The following is a 10,743-nucleotide window of genomic DNA, read 5'->3' on the forward strand; positions in this document are numbered from 1 at the left end:
ATAGAAATGCATTAATGGTGGTGACAAGTGTCACCATTTCATTGGAGAAGACTTAAGAATTACTATTCACTTTCTTGACTTTTTTGACCAAAAGATTAAATATCCAAAAATTGCTCAAAAATCACCATTTTCTTCCTTGTGTTGGCCGGCCCTTTCTCTCTCAAAGAAGAAGGAAATTCTTCAACTTTCAAGCTTCCAATTGGACCAAAATCCACCAAATCAAGAGTTTAAGTTAGTTTTACTCCATACAATCTTTCCTTTTGGTGATATTGGTTGGTTTATTGAAGCTTTTTGGAAGAGCTAAGGTGTCCATCATCTTCCTCTCTCTTGTTATTAGGTGAGTGATGCTTCAACCTTTCCCCTATACTTAATGATGGTTTTTTTGTGCTTAATGGTGGCTTGAGTGATGGAATATATGATTTATTTCTTGATTTGAAGAGTTTTGGTGAAGTTTTTATTTTATTGGGAATTTTTCTGGTTTAATATGAATGGGATGTTGTGGCCTTGTATGATGAATGGTAATGGACTATAATGACTCTAGTGGGTGTGAATTGTGGATAAATGCAACCAATTATGGATTTGGATTGGAAAATGAAAAGCTAGGGTTCATAAAACCCCAATTCTGTCCGGTTTTGGATCATAGGGTTAGTGGCCGAATTTGACTTTGCTCAAAACATGAAAGTTGTAGGTATTGATGTGTTTGAGGTGCCTGTAAAATGTCAGGTCATTTTGATTGATGTAGAATGAGATATGAAGAAATTACTGTAGCTGTTCTGCTTTGGACAGAATGCGAAAACTGTACTGGTAATTGGCCATTTTGACTGGAATTGGTTTGGATTTGGATGTTGGTGTCTTCTGATGAAATGTAGCTTGACGTCTTAGCTGCCATATGCCTTTGGAATTTCGGCATTTGGACTTGTATAGACTAAGTTATAGTCATTACCATTTTATGTGATTTGCAAACCTGTTTTGGTAATTCTGGATTTGTATTTTGCATATTTGACCTAGTTGTGCTAGGATTTGGACTGAGTGGCCTTCTACATTGTTGTACTCCTGTTTCTTAGCTTCGAAACGGTGGGTCTTACACCCCCATCCGATAACCGTAGTGAATTTGGTGCCATTACCGCATATTGAGGTCAAATACGGTTTGTGATTCTGGTACGTTTTTGGAAAGTTTATGGCTGGAACTTTGGCTTCACATTTGACTGAGTTACAAGCTGTTTGGGCTTCCGACCAAAACACCAAACTTATAGCCCTATATCAGAGCTTTCTAACGCCCTTGGAATTTCATGAATCGGATTTATAAAACCTGAGATATAGCCGAGCAAACAAGGCCTGCTCGTGAAAATGACCAGAAATCTGTTTTGGTCCTGATGACCAATTTTCGTTCCGAATTTGGATTGCCGACCTTCATGAAAGTTGTTCCATTTGGAATGAACTATCTAACTACCAATTTTCAGCTCTTTTGACCATGTGTAGCATAGAAAATAGTTAGCACTCAAAACTGACCATTTGTGCATTGGCCAGATTTCGTAAGTGATTGTGTTTGGTTCATTTGGGACTGAAGCCTCCAGTTTCAGTTCTGGATGTCTTCATAACAGTTGTTGTTCATCCTTTAAGCTTCGATTTGGCATCTCATCCGCCTTAATCCGATATTCGTAGCTCAACTTATGGATGAACTAGAAATGAGTATCAAATCTGCCGTTTCCGTTTCCGTCTGTCATATTTACGTGCGCGCGTGTTGTTTTGCCGTTTTGCTTGTTTTGGGCATGTTAGTGGCCGTTTGTGATAAAATCTTCTATTTCAGACAGCGGTGAGCTAGGCGGAGCCGGTGGGGCCCACTACTAGCGAACGCGCGAAGCGATTTTGCTTTCGTACTACTTTTGGTATTTTGAGTAAGTATTCAGGCCGGTTTGGTGTGTTTTCTTTGCTATGTGTTTGAGATATGTGAAAAGGGCACTTAGGCGAGGGTGTACTTTATCGCACTCGACCTAAACCCTAATTTGAATGTATAATTGTACTTGGCATATGTATATGAACCTTTTGGAACCAAAACCCTTGAGCTTGTGGCTCGGGGCGACTTTCGAATAATGTTTGTGAAGTTTGCAAAGTTTGTGATTTTGAATAATTTTGTGAAGTTTGTGAGTTTGGGGCGAACTCTTGACCTGGTTGGACTATTCGAGCCGGTTAGGGCTTGGTCGAAGGCAGTCTAACTTAGTCTGAGGTCACCAAGTTTGTAGGTTCATGTTATGAACCAATTTTGTGAATCCGGTTCACCGAGAAGGTGACCAAGTTTGTGACCCGAGCTTGTGACTCAAGCTCAAGTTTGTGATTTCGTTCGCCCAGACAAGTTTGTGAGGTGACTGGCCAGTGAGGGTGATAAGGTGTCGGTGGGTGTACAAGTGAAGTTCTACGGACTATTATTTGCTGTCGACGGAGTGTCGGCAGGAGATCACGCATGGCACATGAGTTGGCTTTGGAGCCACCTGTATCCTTATTATGTGATGTTACTTTTCTGCTTTTGCTTTACTCTTATTGTGTAACTGTTACGTGAAATTTATGCTTTCGCCCCTGTTTACTTACTAAGCATATAGCTTACCCCATTCCTTTTGTTTTCCTTAGCAGGGGCCGACGCGGGGACTTTTGGCTCGTATACTAGTATAGTTAGATTGGCTTGTAATAGTTGAACAGTTAGGATGTTTGTTTTTGCTTTGGTGGTTTGACTCGATACTTTTGGAGAATGTAATTATAACTCTTTGGGGGTTGTATATATTGTATTTAGTGCTCTTTCGAACTTTAAGTTTTGAGTCCTGGCGCGAGCTAGGTAGGCGGCCCGCCGATACCCTTGGGTTCGCCCTTGGGAGAAGTGGGGTCGTCACAAAAGGGCTGCATTTCACGGTTTCTTGGAGCTCTTGAGGACCGAAAATTTCTGGGTTAAGGCACTAAGGAGGTATAACTTCACCCTACACTTTAAACTTGGATTATGATGGTAGTAATGCATCTTTAAGCTATTGCATGTGTATGGGTGGCTTGATATGGTTGGAAAATGTGATAGTGGGCTCTTTGAATTCCTACACTTGGGTTGTTGTTGCTGATTAGAGGATTAATGTTGGATTTAATGGTAGTTTAGTGGTTAAAATGATGGATTTATGGAGTATTATTGTTGGAAACTCAAGGTTGAGGTCATGACAAGAAATTTCCGAAACTGCCTCTGTTTTGTTCGGCCACTATAAGGCCAATTTTTGGTGATTTATTGGCATGAACCTGATGTTTATATGTTATATTATATGTGTAAATATTTTCATTGGAAAACATTAACGTTTGGATGGGCAAATGAATTTATTCGTGAACTAGGCAAAAGGGAAAATTATTTTCGGGTAACCCTGTCCAGCGGTAGCATTTTGACCATAACTCTGTCCTCGGGTGTCGAAATCAAGTGCCGTTGGTGGCGTTTGAAACTAGACATTCCCGGCTTTAATTTGAGATAAAATACACATTCTGATTCTTTGTGAGTGAGCCGAACCAAACATTTTAAGACAGCTGTCCTGTCTCTCGGATTTGCTGGAATGGTTTGTAGAGGCAGCAACTTGAGGCTCAATTTCGAGCTGGTTGCTTGCCGAATTTTGTGACAGCCCCACCTTCCCCTAAGGCGAACCAAAGAGGTTAGCGGACTGCCTGCCCAGCTCTCGCCAGGACTAACGGTGCAGTATAAAGCGATCTATCACGTTTTGAAACTTATAATGCGCGCAAACAAGGCAAAAGGGCAAAATAACCCAAAATAAAAGAAATGAAATCCAGAGTCGGCCATGAATAGTAACCGACCCGTCCGAAACCCAACCAAACATCGAAATACATATACAACATAACATTTACCATTTACAAGCCACAATGGCCTTTAAAAGTGATACAAAAGTCACTACATATGTGGGTTGCCAAAACAAAAGTGAAAAATGCCCTAATGATACATTTAGGGTCCCATTTTATATGCAATACAAAAGAGGCATTCATCTAGTTCATTCGGCAACCATTTAACAAAATTCATTCCAAAAGAGTCATATTCCTGTAAGGAAAACAAAAGAAACGGGGTGAGCTTTATGCCCAGTGAGAATACAACCACCATAGCAGCTAAGATCACATAAGCATAACCGTTCAGTTCAAGTATGCAAATAAGAAGTAAATCAAATCAGTGAAAGGATACGGACGGCTCTCAAGAGCCCATTTCCTTGCTTATATTCTTGATCCAACCTCATTGACCCTCCGTCAATGTAAAGAAATAACCAACCGTAGAGTCTCCATTTTTGCTGAACAATGAGACTCGATAACGAGTCATAAAACAATGCTGAACACAACCCCAATAGGGTCTCATATGCATAAATAAGCATGATAGCAAACCAGAAATTAGAAATAGCATTAGTCTTGGCCCCGAATAGAAAAACTGTTTTGCCCTTATTTTGCGGTAATGGCGTCAATTTCACTATGATTATCGGATGGGGGTGTAAGACCCACCGTTTCGAAGCTATGGAACAGGGATACAACAATGTAGAAGGACACTGAGTCCAAATCTTAGCACAACTAGGTCAAATGTGCCAAATACTCAACCGGAACCACCAAAAACAGGTTTACAAATCACATAATGCTGTAATTACTATAACTCAGTCTATACAGGTCCAAATGCCAAAATTCCAAAGTAATATGGTAGCTAAGACATCCAGCTACATTTCATCAGAAGACACCAACACCTAAATCCAAAGAAATTCCAGTCAAAATGGCCAATTACAAGTGCAGTTTTCGCATTCTGATCAACCCAGAACAGCAACAGTAAAATCGACATATCTCACTCTACACTAATCCAAATGACCTGAAATTTTGGAGGCCCTTCAAAATCATCAATACCTACAACTTTCATGTTTTGAGCAAAGTCCAATTCGGCCTCTAACCCCATGATCCAAAACCGGACAGAATTAGGGGTTTTGAAACCCTAACATTTCACAATTCACTCCAAAGCCAAAATTAGTTGCTATTATCACTAATTCACACCTACTAGAGTCTTTCCCCCTCATTATCAACCATCATAGATGATCACAACATCACATTCATATTAAATCAGAAAATTCCTCAAAAAAATAAAAACTTCACTACATCACTTCAAATCAAGAAATAAATCACATAATCCATCACTTTAGGTCCCATTAGGCACCATTTAAGCATCATTAAGTGAAGTAGGGTGTTCAAGCATCACTTACCAAGAAAACAAGAGAGAGGAAGATGTTGGACACCTTAGCTCTTCCAAAAAGCTTCACTAAAGCACTCACTATCACTAAAAGGAAGGATTGTATGGAGTAAAAACCAATTTAAACACTTGGTTTGGTGAATTTGGACTAGTTGGAAGCTTGAAATGTTGAAGAATTCCCTTCCTTCTTGCAAGAGAGAGGGCCGGCCACAAGGTGAAAGAAAATGGTGATTTTTGTGCAATTTTTAAGATATTTAACCTTTGGTAAAAAAAAAGTCAAAAATTGGAATAGTAAATCTTAAAGTAAAACCAATAAGAGGGTGACACTTGTCACCTCATTAATGCAATCTTATCACTTCTTTTTCCTCTCACATCAATCAAATCTCACTCTCTACTTATCTCTTAACACCCGATAAATTTTACACGGTATCCGAAACTTAACCTTATTGGCCGAATTTTTCCGAACTTTTCGCACTAGTGGGTCCCACGTCCAATATATATTCTTAATTTTCTAAAAATTCTCCAATACTAGAAAAATTATCTAGAAACTATAATTACTCATAAAATTCACCAGGAAAATATTCCTAAGCCAGAAAATGCAGAAAACATGCAATTAAGGGGAAATAAACCCTAGGAAAAATATTAGGGTTTTACGGGTTCTCATACTCTCTCCTCCTTAAAAGAATTTTGTCCTCGAAATTTCTCACCTTAATTCCCGAAAAGGTTTGGATACTTCTTTCGCATTTCCTCTTCCGCTTCTCAGGTAGCTTCCTCTACCCCATGGTTCCTCCATAGTACTTTCACTAGCGGAATCCGCTTGTTTCTGAGCTCTTTGACTTTCCGATCAAGCACTTGGACTGGTTTCTCTTCATAGGCAAGCGATTCGTCCACTTCAATTTCCTCCGGTTGTAAGACATGGGATGGGTCAGGATGATACTTCTTTAGCATTGAGACGTGAAACACATCGTGGATTCGAGAGAGACTGGATGGCAGTTCCAATCGATATGCGACCGCTCCAACCCTCTGAAGAATCTTGTAGGGTCCGACGTACCGCGGTTGAAGCTTCTTTCCTTTACCCGCTGTAAGACTTCGTAAGGGTGTGATCTTGAGAAATACGTAGTCTCCAACTTCAAACTCCAAGTCTTTTCTTCGATTATCAGCGTAGCTCTTTTGTCGGCTTTGGGCTGTTTGAAGCCGTTGCCTTATCAACTTGACCTTCTCTTGAGTCTCTTCCATCCATGGAATAGTTGCCGGGTCCAGTGCTTTCTTTTCGCCAACTTCGTCCCAGTAAATCGGTGACCGGCACTTGCGTCCGTAGAGAGCTTCGTACGGAGCCATCTGAATCGACGAATGGAAGCTATTGTTGTAAGCAAACTCTACCAAGGTCATGTGCTGACCCCAGTTGCCTCCAAAGTCCAGAATGCACGTTCGTAGCATGTCCTCGAGAGTTTGAATTGTCCGTTCTGACTGGCCATCCGTCTGAGGATGATAGGTCGTGCTCAAATTGAGTTTAGTCCCCAGAATTTCTTGAAACTTCTACCAAAACCGAGATACGAACCGTGGATCCCGATCGGAGACGATGCTCACAGGAACACCGTGTAGTCTTACTATCTCGTCCATATACAGTCGGGCCAATTTGTCCATTGAATACTTCATGTTCACTGGCAAGAAATGGGCCGATTTGGTTAATCGATCAACGATCACCCAAACGGCATCGTGTCCTCTTTGCGTCCTCGGTAAACCTGAAACGAAGTCCATTGTAATGTTTTCCCACTTCCATTCGGGTATCTCCAAGGGTTGTATGGTTTTTGATGTTCTGCTTTCACCTGTTGGCAAATGAGACATTTCTGCACGTACTGAGCGATTTCCTTCTTCATATTGTCCCACCAATAAGTTCCTTTCAGGTCTTGATACATCTTGCTGCTGCCCGGATGGATTGTATACTTGGACCGATGAGCTTCCTCCAGAATCTCCATTCTCATCGACTCTTCCTTCGGTACCACTATTCGGTTTCGATATTTCAAAATGCCCTCAGGACTCAAATTGAAGTCCGTAGTTTCTCCCTTATCCACTTTCTCTCTCCATTTCTGTACCATCAAATCGTCGCCTTGTGCCCCTTTTATGCGTTCCAGTAAAGCGGAGGTCACCCTAACATTGCCAAATATCACCTTATGGCTCCCAAGACAGGGTCTCCACTCGCACACGGATTCTAATAAATCCCACTCCTTAATCATTAACCCTGCTACTTGCACCTTACGACTCAAGGCATCTGCTACCACATTTGCCTTTCCCGGATGGTAATTGATTGTACAGTCGTAATCTTCCAGGAATTCCATCCACCTTCGTTGCCTCATGTTCAGTTCCTTCTGGGAGAAAAGGTACCTAAGACTTTTGTGATCCGAGTACACTTCGAAGGTCACCCCATATAGGTAATGCCTCCACTTTTTCAGTGCAAAGACAACTGCGGCTAGTTCCAGATCGTGAGTCGGATAGTTCTGCTCGTGAAGCTTTAACTTCCTAGAAGCGAAAGAAATCACATTCCGGTTCTGCATCAAAACGCACCCTAGGCCTTCTCGCGACGCGTCCGCATAAACCGCAAACCCGTCCACTCCATTTGGCAAAACTAGCACTGGAGCCATGGTCAATCTTCTCTTTAATTCCTGAAAACTTGTTTCGCATCGGCCGTTCCAGATAAATTGGCCATGCTTCTTCGTCAGGTCAGTTAGAGGTCCTGCTAGTTTGGAAAAATCTTTAATGAACCTTCGGTAGTACCCAGCTAACCCTAGAAAGCTGCGAATTTCCGTGGGGTTTTCTGGCCTCTTCCAATTTGTCACGGCCTCTACCTTCGCCGGGTCCACCGAAATACCTTCGTGGGAGATCACGTGCCCTAGAAACGCTACTTTCTCCAACCAGAACTCGCATTTACTAAACTTGGCGTACAGCTGATGTTCCCTCAATGTCTGCAACACCACTCTCAAATGCTCCTCATGCTCCTCGCGTGTCTTAGAGTAGACCAAAATGTCATCAATGAACACCACGACAAATCGGTCTAGATAGGGTTTAAAAACCCGATGCATTAGGTCCATAAAGGCGGCGGGAGCATTGGTCAGTCCAAAGGGCATAACGGCGAACTCGTAATGCCCGTATCTTGAGTTGAAAGCAGTTTTCGGAATGTCCTCCTTCCTAATTAACAACTGATAGTATCCTTGTCGGAGGTCCAACTTCGAGAAGACCACTGCTCCTTGCAGCTGGTCGAACAACTCGTCGATGTGGGGCAGTGGATACTTATTCTTGATCGTAACGTTGTTCAGCCCCCTATAGTCAATACACATCCTCAAAGTTCCATCCTTTTTCTTCACAAATAAAACAGGAGCTCCCCAAGGAGACCCACTCTCGTGAATGAATCCCCGCTCCAAAAGGTCTTGTAACTGCAACTTAAGCTCCTTAAGTTCTGCAGGCGCCATTCGGTAAGGGGTTTTCGAGATAGGTGCGGTTCCAGGCAACAGGTCTATTCGAAATTCTATCTCTCTTTCCGGAGGTAAGGCTACTAACTCATCAGGAAAAACATCCGGAAATTCCCTCACTACGGCCACATCTTCCACCTTTAATTTATCCGTAGGGGTATTAATCAAAAAGGCCAAAAATCCTTGCGCCCCTCTACTTATCAGTTTCCTAGCTCGAATGCCCGAAATTAGAGCGGACGAGGCTAACCTACCCCTTATATCTAATCTTAAGGTTGCCTCGCCAGGAATGCGAAATTCTACTATTTTCGTTTTACAATCCAGTTGGGCGTTATATTTGGCTAGCCAGTCCATACCCAGAATCACATCGTACCCCTTAATGGACAAGCTAATCAGGTCTCCTAAAAATCTCTTTTCACCAACCCATACATCGCAATCCCTATAAACCATACTAGTCACCAACCGTTGATTCCCCGTAGGTGTACTAACTTCTAGGTCATATGGTAAACTAGCAGGTTTTATATCGATGCCACACATGAAATCAGGGTTAACAAACGAATGAGTGGCACCAGGATCAATTAAAACTTTGGCAAAGCGGTGGAAAATAGGGATTGTACCTTCTACAACCTCAGAAGATTCTGGAACCTGATGGGGCTCTAAGGAATACACCCTAGCCGGCACCTTAGGTTTGGACCCATCTCCCTTCGCTGGTCCAGTATTGGCCCTCGACGATGGTTGGCTCCCCTTTCCATCTTGTTTCAGGACCGGACAAGTAGCTAATTGATGGTCCGCACTTCCACACCGCAGACATTTACCCTGTTTCCTCCAGCAGTTATCCTCGGTGTGGTTTGCTTTCCCGCAGTGCCCACAGGGACCGCGAGGTGCCGAAGCCGAGCCACTCTGAACATTGCCCCTTTGTCCTCGTCCAGCTTGACCACCCCTGAATGGAGTCCCTCTGCCTGAGCCAGATTGTCGACCACCACCCGTACCTCGTCCAAATTTAGAGGGAGTGCTCTTTTCACCCTGTCCAGACGTACTCCCAGGAAAACCACGCTTCTTAGCCTGGAAGTTTCGGACCTGCAGCCGTGCACTTTCAACTCGTTGGGCTTTTTCCATTGCCTCGCTAAACGTAGTGATTTGAGCCGCCGCGAGGTCTTTCTGGATCTCAACGTTCAAACCCTGAATGAAGCGCCTAACCCGTCGTTGCTCAGTCATGATTAGCTCAGGCGCGAATTTAGACAGGCGGGTGAACTGACTCTCATATTCCGCCACAGTCTGAGCCCCTTGCCGGAGCCGGATAAACTCGTCCTCCTTCCTCTCCTGGACTAGAGGAGGGAAAAACTTTGCATTAAATTCTCGGATGAAGTTCACCCAAGTCCTAGGCGTCTGCTCCCGCTCCCATTTCTGCCTAATTACGTTCCACCAGGAACGGGCAGCCCCCTCGAGTTGAAACACGGCAAAAGTCACCTGCCGTTCGTCTGGGTAATGTAGAGCTGCAAATATATCAACCATCTTCTCGAGCCATTTCTCAGCAACGTCAGGGTCGGGTCCCCCAACAAACTTTGGCGGGGAAAACTTTTGAAAACGTTCTAGAGCTCTATCTTCGCTCTCAATATGATGGCCAGGGTTTCCGGGGTTAGGGTTTGGGTTCTGGCCCTGTTGTTGCACTACTTGTGCTAGTAAATTGGTCATTTGCTGCATAGCAGCAGCTATTTGCACATTCGGATCTATTTGCGGTCCAGGATTGGGTCCAGTAGAGGTTTCCCCCGTTTCCCTAACCGGTGTGGGTTGTCTAGTTCCGCGCCCACGACCCCTACCACTTCGTGTACCTTCCATAAGGTTTACTTGGTCTAGGCAAGAATACTAAACCAAAAGTACAAAGCATGTAAGTAACACTTAAACTTTCACAATAACACACATTTTATACATTCCAAACATAATCACAAACACACATATATACAAGCCAAACAAGATCAAGCCATATACATATATACAATCAGTCAAGTCAAGTACGGCCAAGGCACGTACTAACATAAACGATCCCCCCGAGGA

The sequence above is a fragment of the Coffea arabica genome, chromosome 2c (genome assembly GCF_036785885.1).
Source record: "Coffea arabica cultivar ET-39 chromosome 2c, Coffea Arabica ET-39 HiFi, whole genome shotgun sequence".
NCBI lineage: Eukaryota > Viridiplantae > Streptophyta > Magnoliopsida > Gentianales > Rubiaceae > Coffea > Coffea arabica.